The following is a 20,122-nucleotide window of genomic DNA, read 5'->3' as shown; positions in this document are numbered from 1 at the left end:
ACGCACACGGCGAGTGTTTTTGGCCCTGGCTTCTCATTCTGTCATGGAGATAGAAGCCCTTAGCTGGCGAAATAAGATTTATCTTCCTTCCTCCCCCTTTCATGACTGACAAATCTGAGAAAGCCGGAGGCGACTTGGCAGCCATTACTACCTTTATTAAAGGGCATGGCAAGCAAGGTGAAACTTGGGCCACAGCAAAAAAAAAAATGCACAGAAGAGAAAAGAAATGTCTCTTACTTATCAGTTGTATGTCCCATGTTGGGTGAAAGGTCGAAGAGCTTTTTGTTTGTTTGTTTGTTTCTTATAGCAAAAGGATGGATGCTATCTGTCCCGGCATCCAAACAGCAAAGCTTTCTGGAGTGGTGCAGGTAATATTTCATGTCAAGAATTAGGCAAGTGTGCCTCTGTGTTTCTTCAGTGGGTGGCGTAGAGAAACATTGATCATCGTCTCAGCAGCAAACAACGATGCATTGGCTTTTTCAAGAGGATGTTCTGTGTGCAAGCATATTCATTGCAGGGTAATTAAATGCTGAGGTTGTGTGCGGTGTATGTGTGTGTGTTTCATACAGCTTGAGCGTGTAAGAGGTTGCAGTTGTCATCAGAAAGAAAAACAAACCACAACAATAATGATGCTTGCTGGACCAAATTAGAAAAACTGTATTTCAGTTTGAGGCGTTGTGCTGACAATATTTCATGCTTTCTGGGCATGTCAATACAAAACAAGTAATTCAAATCATGCATGAATGAGTCCTCGGTACATCACAACAATTTGAGTTTTTTTTTTTTTTTTTGGATGGCTGTTTCATTTTAAACATTTTTCAAAAATAAATCAATAAATAAATGATTATGCACCTTTAACAGTGAGCTAGAGGAGATTTTAACAGCTTTAACTATCTTGACTAAAGGTCCTGTAAATGCATTCTGTCAATAAGTGTTTTCTAGGAAATAATTGAATTGAGTGTTTGACGTCTGTGCTCTGGATGCTTTACTGCTGGACTGGTTCTGAGCTGAAGTCTCTTAGATTATCCTGTGAATTGCTCTACCTGTGAAGTCTCTGGTTCGCCGATGGCTCTTTTGCATGAATTATTCAGATAGGCAGAATCCACACAAAATGCTTGTGAAGGAAGTGAATTCTGCTCACTGGTAAACAGATTTTAGCGATTTTCTGCTCCGAATCCCTTCTGAGTTGAGTTGTGCCTTGGTGGCAGTGACGGATAATTACATCACATCTTTTTTTCCACCAAACTTTCCCCTGAACCCATTGCAACAGCCCCATCCCACATCACTTCACCGAATCACATTTACCGCTTACCCTTAGTCTCCAGTCATTTGTGGTGAGGAAAAATAGCCCCCACATATTGAAATGACCAGCCGAATAAAGGTATTTATTTATTTATGCGTGTATGTTTGAAAGTATAGTTAAGTAAATGATGCCAAAAATTTCATTTATTTATTTATGTTTAAGTACAGTAAAGTACAGTAAAGTACAGTAAAGTAAAGTACAGTAAATTATGATAACATTTATTTTGGGGTGAGCCCCTTTAAGGACAAGTGGTTTTGAAAATAAATTATTTATTATAAATAATAATTACATTAATATTTATACAGTCAAAATGATTGAATGAATGAATATATAATTTTGATGTGTAAACATTTATGTAATTTCAATTTTTGGCACAATATAGGATGCAAAATAAATAGTTGACAAATAACCCTGTCAGTAGGGTTATTTCAGAAATTGGTAACTGAAAACATATATATTTTTGCATGATTATGCATCACTATACAGTAGGTGTCAGTATATTGTTCAAGACTAGTTCCGTATCAGGCGATGCAATAGTAAATGAGGTATTGCATCTTTAAGGGATAACATTAACAGTAATCCTGCTGCGAGACTCTGTGGTTTAGTGGAGCTGTGTGGTGTGTGCCTGTCTGTGTGTGTATGTGTGTGTTGTGGGCTGCAGTCTAACCTTCACCCAGGCAGTATTTGGGAGGGCACATTTGAAGCCACTGACCCATACTGGGACACAACGCAGCAGACATGAAGCAGTGGTGTTTGGCTGGAGCTCAACCGGGAGAGAACACCCAACTCTGCTCACAGCGTGGGCACATGAGAGAGAGTGTGTGTGTGTGTGTGTGTGTGTGTGTGTGGGTTTCTGAGATTATGGACAGTGTCATAAAACACACTAGTGCAGTACAGAGGGTTCAGGGCAGCTCCAGCATTCCAGAGCAGATGGGAGGAAAGGACACACACACACAACCTAACAAGAATGAGATGCAGTCCTCCAAACTAAAGGTCTGAATAGGTCTCATTCATTTATTTGCCATCCCTGATAAAAGTTTTATTACTTGGATCTTTCGGGTTCAAAGCTCAAGACACTCTTAATTTACATTTTATTTAAATATCAATTAACTTTAAGTGTTTTTCACAAATATTGTGGAGACACTGGGTCTTTTTTAGGAGCTAAAATCTGAGAAGCAGTTAAAGCAATCATCTCCATTTGTATGAATGGGATTTTTTTTGTCAAATCTGAAAACAGTTTGGGACATTTTTGGGACCACCAGAGGAGACTCGTGTGAGAATATTACTGTTTTTATGTGATGTATGTCTTAGTTTAAAACTGCATTTTCTATCTATCTATCTATCTATCATCTATCTATCCATCTATCTATCTATCCATCCATCCATCCATCCATCCATCCATCCATCCATCCATCTATCAGAAACTTCATTTCAAAGCAATCTGACTGTCAACATTGAATTTCTGATGTGTTGTAGCATTTGATAATATACTGTACGCTTCAAATCATCAGAGGACTCACACTACTTTTATTATTGAACATTAGCCATTTAAAGCTGTTTACACACTGCAATAAAGGCAATTGGCCGCCTTTACCACTTCACAGATAAATAAAGCACAAACTTTTTTTCCTACTTGATCTTTGAGCTCCTCCGGTGGATAGGAGAGGCCAAAACCCCAAAAGTCAGAGACAGGAAACGCTCCTGTACTGCGGCTTTGTCATCACGCTTGAAGAATTTCTGTTTAATGTACTGTAATGTGGAATTCAGCAGGGACCAGTTTAATTGAGTTTTACACAAACCAGTTGGGAGCGGCGCTGGAAGCTAGGTGATGTTGAGGTTCTTAATCTGTCTCTCCGTAGAGGGTTGTTGACGAAGTGGTTCTTTCTCTTTGTGCGGGGAAAAAAGAGGAAGCCTAGGAAATGATACATCCGTGGATAAAACCAATTGGCAACCCTCAAAGGAAACAAGGTTGATAAGACAAATCCAGCACTTGTAGAGAAATAAAAGAATCCAACTGTTCATTAAAGGCGGAAACAAAATAGGCGATTGAGATGGCAGGCCGGCCGGCCGAAAGAGAGAGGCAGGCAAAAAGAGATGGCTCCTATCAGAGGAAAAGATTGGAAAATAATCAAGGATTTGTGAGCTGAATTAATAACCAGACAAATACTGATTTTTTTTCCCCTGCTTTCGAAAAATTAGGAAGGATGGACCACAATTATCTAACACAGGACACCGTTTAGCTGCATTTTCTCCTAATTATGAAAGAGAACTCAAATCTAGAGCTTCAGATGTTTCATGAAAACACTCAGAGTGTCAAACTTGCTGGCAAGATTTCAGTGTGCTCATTGGAAAGAAAAATCACAAAGGAGATCTCTTTAATATCGCTGTTGTTTCTCCTAGACAGTGAAGAGATTAAATGGTGTGCAAATGGAGAAGTCTGAGTCTTAATCTTCTCGGATTTATTTCCTGAGAAATAGACTTCAGCATGAGTTTCAGATGAGATTCACAATGTCTTGTAATCAACACAAGAAACGTCATTGAATGATACACTGCTGTTTGATTATATAACATCTGCCTGTCTTTCTCTGGAACTTACTATCAGAAATGCACTTTTAGGCAAAAAAAAAAAAAAAACTCAAATAAGATTATTTTTCCTAGACAGTGATGAGATTTAATGGAGTACAGATGGAGACTTCTTCACAATCCAGGTGTTTCTCCTGAAAAAAAAGGTCTCATCACACACATCTCCTTCAGAGTTTCTAATAAGGTCAACGAAGTCTCACAATCAGCACAAAAATGCCATTCAAATGTTAAATAGGGATTTATGTGTCTTGTAGGAAAGAAAAATCCCACAAGAGATCTTTTTAATATCTAAATTGTTTTTCCCAGGCAGTGATGCGATGGAGACTTCTTTAAAAGTCAGATGTTTCTTCCTCCTGAGAAAGATACCCCAGTGATCTCACACACATCTCCTCTCAAGCTTCTAATAAGGTCAGCAATGTCATTTAGATAATGAATTGGAATATGAGCATCTTGTAGAAAAAAAAATATTTTTAATGTCTTGATGGTGGCTCATACACTGCACTGAGATTAAATGAGGGCTTTTGCTTACGTATTCTGCCTCTCAGATGCTTCTCCTGAAAAAAGGATGAATTTGAATTTGAGTTGAAAAATCCCACATTTTGATATTTCAGTTGTTGCTCCTAAACTATAATGAGTTTAAATTGAGATTTTAGTTCTTAGATGCATCTCCTGAGAAAAAAAACTCTGATAATTTAACACAAGTCTCCTCTAAACATCTCAGTAATGTCTCAAACTGTGCTCAGATTTGCCAAGATACCAAAATCTGCAGTTAGAATTCAGAATTCTTGATATGAACCAATCATTTCTCATGATATCTGTCTTATTTGTTTCTGATGAAATGTTTGTGTTGTTGCATAAATGGAATCTTCACAGTCTCCTGTAATGGGAAAGAGCAACCTCTGAACAATTGTGTTTTCTATTATGTATAAACATGACACATGTGAATCAAAAAAAGCAATTCCAGAAAATTTGACGCATGTGCAGACTAAGAACGTTAGCGAGGGTGTGTGACCGCAGAACTTCATCAACTGACCATAGATGTGTAATGAGAGACTGTCCGGCTAACGGTGATATAACCACACACACACACACACACACACACAGGAAAGGCAGGGGACGCTCGCTCGCCATAATCAGCACTTGTGTGATCTGCACGCCTTTTCTTGTGAAATAAAGCCATTCATCAACACATCAATAAAAATATAGAGCAGATTATTATTGCGTTGGCCGCCCCCATACAGTCATAAATAATGGCCTGCTGGCCACTGCTTATATTAATTAGAGGTAGAATGCAGATAATGCGAAGGCTCTTTTATTGCTGCAAGCTGAATCAATTTTACAGTGTTATTCAGACTCGCACAAGGTCAGGCAAAGTTGTTGGGACAAGATGTGTCCCTTGTAAAACTCAGCCTCTGTACTCTGTGTTGAGAAAAGATGCAAGGTTGAACACCATCACATCATGACACGCTCAATAGTTTTGCAATGATGGTCGATGGGTCATCATGCATGCTTTGTATGCTTGTTACAGCAGAGGTTCTCAACTGATGGGTCACACGGCACATAAACTATCCATAAAACCGTAAAGGTTAGGATGGCAAAATTAATAGTTTAATATTATAATAGGTTAGTGATCATTTTAAACTGAGAACATTTTTAACATTTTAAATTGAGAAGATAACACGTTCTATAGCTTTTGTTGTTGATGTCAATGTTTGTGTTTAAAGGCATTTTTTACTTGTTATTTTCACAGTCTTGCAACCTCAAAAACCATAAATCAGTTTGTTAGCTTGGATAATCAGTTTGTGCTAATTATATATTTTTTCAGTAAATTATTGGATTAATAAATAACTAAATAAATAATCAAATAATTATTTTATTATTTAAAAATTAAATAGTAATAATACATTTTAGAGTCAGTAAAGTTCATTGATTTGTTTCAAATATATGCTGTCCTTTTTAATCAAAGAATACTGAAAAAGATTGTATCATGGTTTGCACACACAAATAAAATGTTTTAAATGTTGGTAATAATTGTCGTGTGACACTGACGACTGGAGTAATAGCTGCTGAAAAATGAGCTTTGAATCACAGAAATAAATAAAATATATATTTTTTTACTTTTACTGTTTTTATTTAATTATTTTAACTAGTTGATTTGAGTTAATTTGATTTGATTCCAAGGCCATTTTGTTTACTTGTATATACTCTGTGTTCAGTTGATTTCCAGTGAACTGTAAAATCTCTGATCGCTAACAGCTATTTATCAGAGTCACATGTACTGTATTGTACAGAATGTAATATGTTTCATTGTGCATGATTATTGACTGCTCAAGTCTATTTAATTTTTCTTCTTCTTTTTCTTGTATTTTTAGCAATAGGCCAGAGGTTTAGAGAGTTAAATCTTAATTTAAGATGTGTTTAACACATTCAACCGCTGCTCTGTATTCTCTCTATCTCTATCTCTCTCTCTCTCATCTATTAGATGACAATAGCACTATTATACCATTCCGGAATACCTTTAGAACTCTCTAGTTGCCTCAGAGAATAGGTTTGACATGGTTTTGACTGGTTCAGGTGACAAATTCAACAGTTTGCACATCTAATTTAGCAAATTTTCTTTTAGGGAATTTGTTATGGTCAAATCAGCAGGGTTTTTCAGAAAAGAAAACCACTGCTTAAAGAGATCCGCTCTAGTGTTTCAGAGCAGTTGTCATTTCCATAATCTCTGGTCTAGATCATTTTAGCTTGTTTCAGAAATGAAAGAAATGCCTTTAACAAATGGCATTATAATCTCATCAACAAACATTGTTCATAATTACCATAATTAGCTCCAGGAGAACCAGTAAACCTCAGTGTGTTATGATGAAATAGTGATGTTGACCTATCATTTTCTGCAGGATGGACCTATTAAAGGCCACCTGCAGATACAGCTTCCTCTCTGCAGTAATTTGGCAAAATTGTGGCATTCTTTGTCCATGAATATCAGACTGACCTGCTATTTCCTGTGAATCTCTCTCTCTCTCTCCTCTCTCTCTCTCTTTCTCTCTCTCTCTCTCTCTCTCTGCTCGATGATACGAGCTCTGACTCCTGTTAAATCTTGATATATTGTGTGACATTGTCAATGATGGGAGGATCGGGTGGGATGTCTGGGATTAATCGGCGGGCACGGATGCAGATTCCGTCAGTAGACTCCATCTCAAGCTGAGAGGCTTCATTTCCACTCAGCCGCCCCCGTTGTGCATGCAAAGCAGATTTAGTGATAGGTAATCCATATAAGGTTTTTAGCACAGCTTTTCAGAGGATTGAAGAAGAATTATGTACGTTTTAAAGGAAGAGTTTGTCCAAAAATGAACATTCTTTCATTATTTACTCCTGTTGTTCTAAATCTATATGCTGTTATTTATTCACGTAGATCCCAAAAGAAGAATTTTTTGAAGAGTAGCAGTCAGTTAATAGTGAATAGCTTTTAATGACAAAAAAAAAAAAAAAAAAAAAAACAGCCCCTCGCGGACGACTGTCGTGCACAAACAAACACCAAACACAAAATAAAGTCCAGACCTGGTGCTCTCTCGTCCTTCACTGTCGTCGCTTCACTTTTGTATCCTTCCGATCCTTCTCCTCCGAGCTCGTCCATCCCCGGCAACTCACTCCAGCCCACCGCCTCAAGCGTCCATGGCAGCACACTCCCTCACCCTGCTCGATGGCACCGCAGGTTCACCACAGGCGGCGAGGGATCTTCAGCAGCACGTCCCTCCTTCCTCCCGGGTTTCGGCACCAGTGTAACAATATACAAACTTCATATCCACGGGGAGAAGGAGGCGGGATCCGGCGGACATTCAAATAAAGCTTTTAATGACAAAATAAAGACAAAACAGCGCAACAGCCCCTCACGGACGACTGTCGCGCAAAAAACAAAAACCAAACAAAAAATAAAGTCCAGGCCTGGTCCTCTCTCGTCCTTCACTGTTGTCGCTCCACTTTTGTATCCTTCCGATCTCCTCCGTGGGACGCGAGACCGGCGAGTGGAGCAGGTGTCACTCATTTCCCAATCACTCCACCAGCCCCTCTCCGTTCCCACGGCTCTCGGCCCTGCCCCACTCATCGCATCCACCCAGTGTTTTTTTTTTTTTTTTTTTTTTGTTTTTTTTTTATAATCTACTAATATATTTACCCCTTTCTCAAATCGAGCTGATCTCAGATGCCTGTCTTTGTAACGTCACACAGACATGCCCCGCCCATGATAATTTGATTGACAGTAGTGTTTCAGCACAGACTGGACTGGCGTCTTACCTTAGACCCGCCCTGAGTGAGCTGTCATCACCTGCCATTGTTTCACCGCCGGAGCAGATTGAGGTGTTTTGTTGTTGGATGTAATAATGAACATGGCAGTCGTCATTTACTCCCGACATCTGAGACACTGAAGCCCAGTGGATTGCCTTTGTTTCTTAAAAGAATGTGCCACCGATCTACCTAAATGTGTCTATGTTCACTCGAATCATTCGTGATCCATCCTCACCAACAGAAAAAGTGAATATAAGGATTTTTAATGAATCTTGGCAAATCGTCTTTCCTAATAATGTGCTAATTAGCAAGTTTCACGATGAATGCGGCTAAAGTAAGTCTCTCTGAGAGCGGCTTGGAAGAGAGGGGCGGGGTCAGCAGAGCTCATTAACATTTAAAGGAAAATGCTCCAAAACGGCTTGATCTGAAAAGAGCTGTTTTTGACAGGGTAAAAAATGTGTTTTGTACACTACCATTGATAAATTTTAACCAAACTATGTTACAGACTTTTCATTAAGACCCTAAAGAATCATATCAACTTGTGGAAGATGGGCATCCCATGACCTCTTTAAAACTCTTGAAACGCATTGTCCATTTGACATATTTGAATCGATTGAACATGTAGAAGCAGCATTGTTTTGGGGGGTTGTTTCAGTGCTGTCATATGAATAACTTTTCAGAGCTTTAGCAGAGGGAATAAGAACCTAAATTTCAGACTGTCCCTCACATAAATCGATTGGCTTCAGAAAACTTGGCCTATAGCACATGCGACCTATGGACTTATATATAATTTTCTTTATAGTGTTTTCTGTGTTAAGCGCAAAATTTTTTTAATAAAATTAAAATATGAAAACCTTTTCTCTTTGTGTTTCACAAAAAAAAAAAAAAAAAATACCATCAAACTGGTATGGAGCGGGTGAGTAAATCATAACTGTATTTCACTCTGAGATGAACTTTCCCTTTAACATGGCAACTACAGTGCCTAAAATGTTTCAAACAGAAGGAAAAACTGTCTCATTCTTTCCTTCACCTTTTCTTTCCACCTTCAGAAGCGCCTCCAGCAGTCTCCATCTCCATCCCAGAGGAGCTGAACTTTGCTAAAATATTCCAGAATATCACATTGTTCCCAGCTCTCTCCCTCCCCCTCTGCCTTGAAAAAGTTTGCAGCACCTGTCACCTGTCAAGCGTCCAGTTATTTTCTGTCGGTTTTATACTGCTATTTCATATTATGGCTCATTAAAGCGCAGCGCGGCCCGCGGCTGTATTTACATAGGGCTGGCGGGAGAATTTTAATTTGCACTGGTACTGAGCATGACCGTAACTGAGGAGTGCAGTGCCACAAAATGACTTTTCTCACTTGACATCCCCCTTAGAAAACACAGAGCTGGGCTTAATTGCTTGAACAGGGCCACCAAAGATGGAGACGGAACCTCTTGCCGGAGGACCCCTTCCTGGCTCCTCATTGGTCCTGGGCGTTCTAGTGAGATATTATTTTACAGCTTGTGACCATCCCATTAACCCTTTCAAAATGCCTCACATTATCTTTGGTGGTGGCTTTTTTTTTCTGGATTCTAAGGATTTATCCTTAGATGGTTTTCTGACCCAGCGGTTTTCTTCATATATTGTTTCTTTGTTAGATGTGAAATTAAAGATTCTATTGCTTGTTTTGTGTCCTGGACATAAAAATTACATAATGAAATAGCAATTCTAGTTCAAGTGTTCCTTGGGAGAAATAAAAAAGAAATAAACTATTAGGCATCAAGATACGGTATATATATATATATATATATATATATATATATATATATATATATATATATATATATATATATAAGCTATATAAAACTATATAAAACTATAAAATACATGTGAATTTGATGAGAAAAGACTCTTGAGATCACTTTAGAGAAACTTTAGAGAAGATTCAAGTCAGATTGCTGAAGTCTTTTTCTCATAAGAATTTAAATGTAAGCAAAAGTCTAAATTAGATTTTTGTTTAAAAGAGAAATTACTAGAGATACTAGAGAAATCTTCATTTAGATTTTACAAAGGAATTACATTGTGGGGGTGAAAACAACTATTGTAAAGAACTATCAACTAAATCTCAGATTTTTCTCCTAAAATTTCTTAGAAGGAATAAAAACACAAGTTGTGGCACACTGTATGGTAAAGATATAGGGTGAATTTGGGGGGGGGGGGTGAAAAATGTTGAGTTCATTGAGATATCATCTTGTCGAATCTGAGCACTGTTTGAGACATTAAGACCGCTTCTGAATCTCTGAATAGTATGTTTTTGGAGAAACATCTAAGAGGCGGGAAACTTCAATTAATATAATAACATATTTAATATACTATCAGCACTACTAGGAGAAACAATTCATCATTTTTTTAGGTTTTTCTTTCCTATGGCAATAAATGAGATCTCAGTTTTGCTTCATTTAAGTAGTGAGGATGTCAGCACTTCAACAAAAAACACTTTGTACCGACTGAGAAACTTCATCATTTGTGATATTCCTCTCCTGTGGATCAGAATGAAGTCTTTTTCTTTGTCCTTCTCTCTCCTTTGTTCACTGATGTAGTCAGTTTCTAGATCAGCAGTAGTTTGAGGTGCTGAGCCAAAATCTCTCTCTCTCTCTCTCTCTCTCTCTCTCTCTCTCTCTCTCACGCACACACACACACACACACACACACACTTCCACAGAGCTCTGAAATCAATCACTAGCAATGGGGCTTGGCTCTGATCTTGCTCATCAGCCACGGACACACCGAAGCGCTCAGTACTATCAGCACCACGACTGCCGCACTCAGAATGCATTGTGGTTTTTTGGAAAGCGTATTGTATCATTTCACCATCTGTCCTGGAGTAGGAGATGGCCGAGCCTGTTTACCGTCTGCTGCTATTTCAGCACATTAAGATCTGGAGTCTTCTTTCTGGCCTGGATATTCTTGGAGATCGTGACATAACCTACAGGGGTCGCCGTAGAGCACAAATATCAGCTCTGCTGGATTTAAGTGTCGTCACATCAAATTTTGTATTGTATTATTGCTATTGGTGCACACATTTCTTTGGAGCATGGCAGTTGCGAAAATGTCATATTAAAATAAAGCGGGTTGTGATCTGCATTTCATGTTGACTTTAATACTATTAATGTTATAATTTTTCTTGTCCATCAATTTGAGGGAGTTCCAAACCTTCAAATTAACATGCTACTATACTATGGAAATGAGGATGGTTGTGGCGACATCCGGTTCCTCCGTGTGGCTGCTGACTGCAAGTTCAGCTGCTCTTTGGCTGATGGAATAATACGGAGCAGATTGGTGGAGATCTGCACTCCATGTTGTTTGATCTTTCCTCGTCACGCCATGTTTGCTGGCACTCACCGTCTCAGCCTCACCGCACTGGTGTGGCCTCAACCTGCCTGCCAGCTTTCTTCCCCTCTCTCTCTTTCTCTCTCTTCATGCCAGACTTATTCCCTCATGACTGTTCTTTACACATTTTGCACCCCATTTTACAAGGGCTAAACTAGTGCAATCACAGGACGAATAGTTTAATATACATATGAATGGCCCATACGCTCTTTTTCATGATGGACACAAAATAACTCTAGTAGTGGTACATTCAATTCATCTGCTTAAGGCCAAAGCAGACCATACATATTCTGTGCAGAAAGACGAATGTTCATGAATTGTGACGGCTGGACTTGATTCTCCAGAGAGTTTGGGCAATTTGGACGTCTGAGAACCATCAATTGGCATCTTAAGTATCTTTGTACATTACAGTATGCTCTCTTATTCCAGATTGTTCACCATATTCTGTTGGTAATTAATGCACAAGGAAAATTTATTAAAGAAATGATAACAGTTCAATGGATAATCAACATAAAATTCTTCTCTGGAGCATAAAATGAAAATTTGAGATAATGCATAAGTTGTTTTAGTTCATGTGATTGCAGTGAATGGAGAGCTTTCAGGATTCAAAAAGGATGCAAATGCATCAGAAGCATCATAAAATGGCCTGTATGACCTATATTTAAAGTCTAAAAAGTCATATAAAAGCTTTGTGCAACAAACAGACCATTTTACAGTCATTATTCACTCATAATTAGTGAGCTGTTCTGAGTTCATCGTTGTTTAATTGAAAAGATCAGATTCAGTCTGATAGACATAATTCACAAGAAATTGTCTCATGAACATGAAGACATGATACACAGTACGTGATACAACAGCATGCAATAGAGTGCACGAATTTGTATGGACTTGTTTTGTAATGCTTCTTTTTGTCATTTTATAGATTTACCACTGAACTTCTCAATCACTCTGATTCATTTTATATTGAAAAGAATGGATATATACAGACATCTTGTAGGTCAGTGTTAGATTACTCTAAGAAAGCATTCTTTAGCTGTAACTCTGTTGTTTTTTTCCTTTCTTTTTGTCACAATGGGTGGGAAACCTGGGGCTAATTTGGTAATAATAGTGTTTCATGATGTGTAAGCCCAATTTGCACACTTTCTTTGCCATTTCCCCGCTCTGCAGCTTTATCTCGCCACATCTGCCTCTTATCTCCTCAGCGTGAAGCACTTCATTTGAGGCTAATGGCATATGCCTGATCCTAATCTCTTCCATTCAATCCTCCACTGTGAGATGGAGATCTTCATTGGCAGGATGAGACAGTAAAAACGGGGTTGTTAATGAGCCATGCTGACTTCTTCTTCTTCTCTGCTTTTGAGGGTCAAAGGCAGACGGAGCAAAGATTGAGCCGAGGAAACCACAGAGATGGCAGCTTTGCATGAGGCACGTTAATGTTTTTATTAAAGGGACAGAAGACATGGCTGTCTGTTATCATGCAAAATTAGAGATGCTTAGTCTTAAAACATTATTACAGAAAAGCATTTACTATATTTATTTTTGTATGAATTATCTGTTTTATTGTTAATAATTTATCTTTTTTCATGTGCATATTTTTACATTATTATACATGAAGAGTTCAGATGCATAAGCCTCTTAGTGCCATCTAAAATGAGCATTTTTACCTGGCTCCTATATCTATGTTCATTTATTTCACTTTAATGGCATGGAAAAGGCCCATACTATGCCATAAAAAAATACTGAACCTATAGGAGCCTGATAAAAATGCAAAAATAATTATTTTTAAAAATATATATGTGTGTGTATATATGCATAGGCTTTTATTGTATTCTGTTTTATAATTAATAATTAAATTTACATTTATATTTTTAATATATATAAACATAGATAATATTTCATATTATTTTTGTATATTTATATTTGTTCTTATATTTTGCTTTTGATATGCTACCCACAGACATTATTCATTACAGTATAACCATATATACATATATGGTTGAAAAAAAATAAAAATATATATATATATATATATATATATATATATATATATATAATTTTTATTTTTTTTCAAAGGATAGAGACATGGATATTTTCTCAATGGATATTGGTCTCAATGTGTTCATATATATGTTTGCATGTGGGTGTATTCATTGAATTTTTCTTGGCTTTCCTTAACTACTAGCACTCTTGGTAAGTGCAAATGGATTGTAAGTTTACATTGGCCTTTCAACACTCACAACCAGATGAGATATTGCAGCAAATGCCTGAAGGGACATAAATAAAGTTGCACTCGACTGGCACAACTCTTGATGTTCCACCACCTTCTTCACTGTGTATCTGAGCTCACGGCTTGTGCTGTCTGAAACACTGGGTTAGTCTCTCAGCCTCCTGGACAACATATGGAGGCTTCTGAGTTGTTGCTGTATGTCTCAACTGCTGCGGTACAAAGTGGCACTCTAACTGCAGCCCTTGAGATCTCATTAGAGGCCTGATTCAGCGGCGTGGCTTTGGGAAGTTGCCGTGGGCTGAACAGTCTCAACCAAGACAGGAAATGTACTGCTTGCCAAATCATAAACAACATTTGCATATAATGTCAACGTTTGGCAATATCCTTTAGCAAAGGCACTATCTACACTTTGACAGTTCTTCAACAAAAACTGCAAAGCTGAGAGGTAAGCAATGGTGTTTAGTATTCAACTGAACATCAACAACAATGCAAAAATATTTGGATTGTTCATCTTAAGCAATTGTTTCTTCTCTTCTTTCTAGTAAAAGGAAAAGAAAAATATCTTTCAAAGCAACGTGATAGCTTAGTGTGATGGAAAATCTTTAGTTGCTCCTGCTCCATTCTCTTCCAGGTCAAATATGGCTCACTGAGTTTCATCAAATTTGGTGTTAATGGTGACAAACATTAAGTCAAGTCTGGCCAAATGTCTTCACAGACCTATTTGAATTAATGATGCCATTTAGCATTCATTTTAACCTTAAACGTGAAGATATTTGATTTATCTTGGTAACTGTTTCTCCATTTTTTAATAATATTATTTAGTATGATTTCACTATTTAAGGATATCTCACTCAATTCAATTATGACCTGTCAAATTGCTTATACATGTAAGAATCACGTTTGACATTACATCTGTTTCTCCCTTTCTTTCTCATGAAAAAGCATTTTTTTCCCTCAAATAACTATGTGAGAAAGACTGACATTAAAAAACTGACAGTTTAAACTTAATAGAGTTTATTTGTGAACTTCCGTTTCCATCACCTTTACTCAATGGGTTTTTTAAAATCGGTTTTTGGTTATATGCCTGAAAAAGGTCTGTGGTTAACACAAAAACTCAAGATATTTGTTTTATTTTCTGACATAAAACACATAAGTAATACTCCTGATTTTTGAAGCTTTTAAGTGTCTTGAAAAAGGGTTTTTTCTTACAAGTGGCGAAATGAGACTAGAAGTTTTCGGGGATGTTAAACATCATCAGGCCAAACGGGTCAACTTTTCACTACTCCATTTATAATCGCACTCTTGCAAACTCTTCTAACTTTTGAATACAATTTTTCAAATTGTAGATTTTAAAGATTAAATGAGTTGACAAAAGCTTAATGGTGGGGACATCATGCAACTGTGGCATAGTTCATTTAAAGCCTAACTTTAGCTTTCTACTTCTGCCAGTGTATTTGGGTTCACGATTCATAAGTCATGCGCATTTGTGAAAATTATCCTGATAATCAAAACGTCCATGAATCATAAACTTTTGTTAGTCACAGAGATTTTTTTCTGCAGTAATCGAAAAAGCCAGTGGAAAAAATCCAGTTGGGTTTTCGTTCAAGGGATCCAGGGTGATGCTAACTTCTGGTTAGGCCTACAAAAAATATGTCATTCCTTCATCACATCACGAAAGTGGTGCATGAAAATTGACATCAAGAATGAGAAACACAAAATCCAATGATGTCTGACATCAGGACATCGAACCTTAGCGCAACAACTTTTGATTCTCCATATTTGAATTCCACGTGCAATATTCAGGCATACCTCAGCAACAATGAAGAAGGTATTTGGATTGTTTATCTCAAGCAATTGTTTCTCCCTTTCTCCCTCATAAAAATAAAATAAAAAATCAGTTAACTCAGTTAATTATGATGCTCACCCTTGGGTGACTCAAAGCCGCATGATTTCTCTCCAGATACTGCCGTTACTTTAGAGGCGTCACTGTTGCGGAGCGTGCCGCATATTAGCGCTGGAGTAATTAGGTGGCATTAGGTATTATTCACACCTATCCAACTGTATTAGAGCGTTGTTACAGTGGTGAGCTCGATGTTAATGAGAGCGGCGTCTAAGCCGCTGCACCGTCGAGAATGCACCGGCTCCCCCCAACCCTCACCACTGTATTTGTCATGCGGTGTAGTCTCACACAATCAGCCCTCGGTTCCTCTATAATTGCGGCATGGAGCTCCACACAATGATAGGAGCTGAGAGAATACAGTCGCCTTGACAGATGTTGTAGGTCTTTGGGGATAAATAAAGAAAAAACAGGCGTAACCTTTTTTACTTGAACTGTAAATCACTTTGTGCTGCTCGTTCTCTCTGCGCCCTCCTTCTCGTGCTCTGTTATAGATGGAAAATAAATAATGTGTGAAGGTGCCATGATTTGGGTGATTTAGGGCGAGCTTTGAGAAGCGTATTATGGGGGTCTGACAGGCGATGTGAGATAGTAGGGCTGTGTTAAGAGGCTGTGACATTATGTCTGCTGGGTTAAGGTATCGGGCGTCAAAGCATCAGCTGCTATTACTGGATCAATACCTCTCAGTTTTGCACTTATCTCTGGGCTGATGGTGAGCAGCTTTACTGGATGCACACCAGGGACTGAGCACCAGCTTCCCTTCTGTATCTCTCTCTCTTTCTCGTTAGATAATGCCGGTGAGACCTTGAGAAATTAGTATCAGTGTAGAGAGTTCTGAGTGAAGCAGTTCTTGCCTCTGTGTGCACTTTAAGTGCAGTTGTCTTTTTTTTTAATGCAGTGGTTTTGTCACAGACAAATGCTAGGGTAGAAGAATAGTGACATGATAGTAATGCTATTTTAAATAGAAGCATGGAAAAATTGTACTTCCAGTGATATTTCAGACAGAATTATAATAGGTAACTAAAACAAATTCTGAAACTAAAATTAAAACCATTAATAATAATAATAATAATAATAATAATAATAATAGTAATATTCTTTAAATAAGAATTCCTAAAATAAAATAATATTTATTTCCCGATGCAACTTTTTTATTTTTATGTAGTTAGAGTTGATGTATATATATATATATATATATACTAACTAAAGCTAAAATAAAAATACAAAATATATAAATGTATATCAAAAAACTAAAACTACTAAAAAACAAAACTACAATTAAAATGAAAACAGAAAATATATAAATAAAAATTAATTCAAAATATGAATAAAAATGTCAAACTATTTGTAAAAATGTATAAAATTTTTCAATGAATTTAGCTTTAGCACAAATTAAATATAACCCAAAATAAAATTTACTGAATTATTTAATTTAAAATAACTTTAATTTAAAATAACTATTTTAATATGATTTATTTCTGTGATGGCAAAACTGAGCCCTCAACTTTTAATGTAATTTACTTTAAAAGGCAACTTTTATGTAAATCCAAAAACTTTCAAACAAAAAATCTGATTATATAATGTATAATGCTCATCGCTGGTTATGGTGTGTGAGGTTAGCTATGCTGCTTTTTTGGTAAACCAAATTTCCTCTTGAAGTGTCCAGGATCATCAGCACAAGAGAGAGTGATTTATTGTGGTAGCATCAGGCCACAGAGAAAGTGTTCCGGTCACGGCTGTCGTTTGATTTTTTTTTTATGGAGGAAAATGTTGTCACGAGTGGAAAAGAGCCAAAAGTGAGTGAGTTCCCCATTGGGGCATTTGCCTACTTTCAAGTCTTTCATTAAACTTCAGAAGCCAGAGTTAATCCTTGCTACAGCATACAACAAAAACGCTGCATTCAACAATTGAAAAGGAGAAAAAAAAAAGAAAATATGAGGGGGGAGGGTGGAAAAAGAGAAAAGAACTGGCCCAATTGCTCCATATTCATATTCCTATGCAGCCGTTATCACTTAAAAGGCTTTCTAATTACAACAACAAGACAAAAACTCCTTGGATTCATTCCAGACCCGCTAAATGATAAAATAAGCTCGCACTCTCTCTGCCGCTTAATCTCCGTAAAGCACCTTGGAGCGTCATCTCCCAAATACATGCCACTGAATGTGGAAATGCCATTTGGAGATGCAGGTGTGACATTTGATAAGAAACTTCTGGATTAAATATGTCCAGCTAATGAGGAACCCAGCTACCATCAGGGCAAACTATTGGTCGGATTGTGTGTGAGTTGATAACATTCCACAACTCATTTATTAATAAACAGCACAAGTCTCTCTCTCTCTCTCTCTCTCTCTCTCTCTCTCCTTTAGCTAGAGATGTTGATTCTCATTAAGGATGAGAGCGAATGAGGGTTTGGGTTTAAAAGTTAATGCTGCACTGAAACAAAAGTTGAAAACAGAAATGAGTTGAGATCAGGGGCTCGGTGGGTTTTTTATTGGTGGTGGTGGTGGCAGTTGTGGAGACAGGGCTTCGGGGCGAGTGTGCTGTCCGCTAAGCGCTTTGGTGCATTGAGCCAGAAGTCCCCTGCCCAAGCTTGACATTTAGAGTGATTTGGAGCAGATTAAGGCCGCATTAGTGCCGTGGCCTGTCAAAGGGCCGTTAATGAGGTGTGGGGGGCGACCGGACTCAAACGATGGTCCCAGATTCGGGCTTGATGTGCTGTAGCTGGTGGAAGCAATCAATAAGCCCGAGCCACACGCATCACAGCTGGCCCGGAGAGTTTCTCGGAGGATAACTGGACTGCTGTGACGCTCCTGCCAAAGTCTCCGGCTCTTCTCATTGGAGAGTGTCCTTCTAAACCTGCTTAGCTTAACCAGCCAGAGAAAGACTCAGCGAATGATGGCAGTGTGTTACCCGCACCACTGGCTGTCCACAAATATCAATATTTAAATTAAAATTAGAAAAAACGAATGTATTCCGAGTGCTGGATTTGGCAGGAGTTGGGATATATTGTGAACTCTGAAAGACAAAAACAGACTAAATGACTAAAAAAAAATTCTTTTTATAAACTTTTTGTAAACAATTGCAGAGTAGATTGTTCTGTCAACACCTGATTTAAGTCAACTAGATTTTGTACAAGCTCAAAATTTCTTGCCACATGATTGTGCAGAGTGTCCATATTAGTTGGCAAATTTGCTTTGATTTGAAACTTTTGTTGCAGTGTAGATTCAAACCTAAAATGGCAGTAAACTATCCAGCTCAAAATCACAATTTATTTTTATAATTGTAGTATTTTTTTTTTATGTTTAATCAAATCCACAAGTTTAGATTAAAATGTGTGTATATTTATATATATATATATATATATATATATATATATATATATATATAAATTTCACCTTGTTACACTTGTGGTGTTTCATGTCAAAAATGCTAGAAATAATTTTCTCAAAATGTTCTTTTCACTCATAAACTAAATTTAATAATCTTCATCATCATCATTTTTAAACATTAAATTAATTAAATTTTATGTATTCAATTATATGAAAAAATATTATCACTACTTCATTGTAGAAATTTTTGCAGTTACTGCACATACTGCTGTCACAATTTACTGGAGCGAGGGAACAAGGAGATGAGGAGACGTAGAATAAACTGCAACAATCTTTAATAATAATCCAAAAATAGGAACAACTTCAGGATCACAGGAGAACAGACACGGAGACACAGACACGGAGAGTTTTTCAATATTAAGTTTATACAAATTGTATGTATAAATAGCATTATTTTGAAATTGGTTTATGTGGACTAGATAGTATATGTTAACTACCCACAGGTTTACAATTAATATTCCAAACTCATGGGTTTGATGCTCAAAAATGAATATTCTGTATGAAGTGCATATTAGAGCTGTAATCGGGCCTTAAAATTTGAGCCCGACAGGTTTCGGCCCGAGCCCGACAAGTACATTTTGATTGACAGCTTTTTAAAAGCCCGAACCCGTTTACAGCCCGACATTATTCAAATGTGCACATGCACACAGCTCTTTTGCCTTTGTCAAAAATGAGTTATTTATTCATGTTTTAACATGATTTATTAATAACTAACGTAAACTAGACCACTTGGAAGTTGGAATAAAGAAATAAAATAAGTCCTCTGTGACATCTTAACATCTCAGCACTCTAAATAGACATAGACTCATTTAGCCTATAAATAGACCAACGCACCAATAAAAACTAGTCTTTTTTAACAAATTAAATTAAGATACATTTTTAATTAAGGTGGGTATTTGGCAATAACGAAATTAAGATAAAGGCTCCGGATTTGCTTCGCCACTAGCAGATGATATTTAATAAAAGAATAATGCCAACAATAGCGTAAATACTCTGTCCACATTATGCATTTAAGACTCAATGAATATTTAGTTATCATTTTAAAAAACTTTATTACTCACTTCGATTAGGCT

General features: G+C 37.2%; 1 protein-coding gene across 4 annotated transcripts in view; it reads left to right on the top strand.

Moving 5' to 3' along the window:
* LOC132103358 (zinc finger protein ZFPM2-like) overlaps positions 1-20,122 on the top strand; it is a 149,042-nt gene that overhangs the window by 112,202 nt on the left and 16,718 nt on the right. The window contains exon 1 of one of the 4 annotated variants that reach the window (XM_059508406.1): positions 4,194-4,294. The exons of the other annotated variants lie outside the window; for them this stretch is intronic. The gene's annotated coding sequence lies outside the window, so the exon portion shown is untranslated. Of the gene's footprint in view, positions 1-4,193; positions 4,295-20,122 lie in introns of those variants that run through there. 4 annotated transcript variants of the gene reach the window in all.

This window comes from Carassius carassius, chromosome 24 (assembly GCF_963082965.1).
Source record: "Carassius carassius chromosome 24, fCarCar2.1, whole genome shotgun sequence".
Lineage (NCBI taxonomy): Eukaryota > Metazoa > Chordata > Actinopteri > Cypriniformes > Cyprinidae > Carassius > Carassius carassius.
The sequence above is the reverse complement of the archived record's forward strand: the minus strand, read 5'-3'. Positions and strand labels throughout refer to the sequence as shown.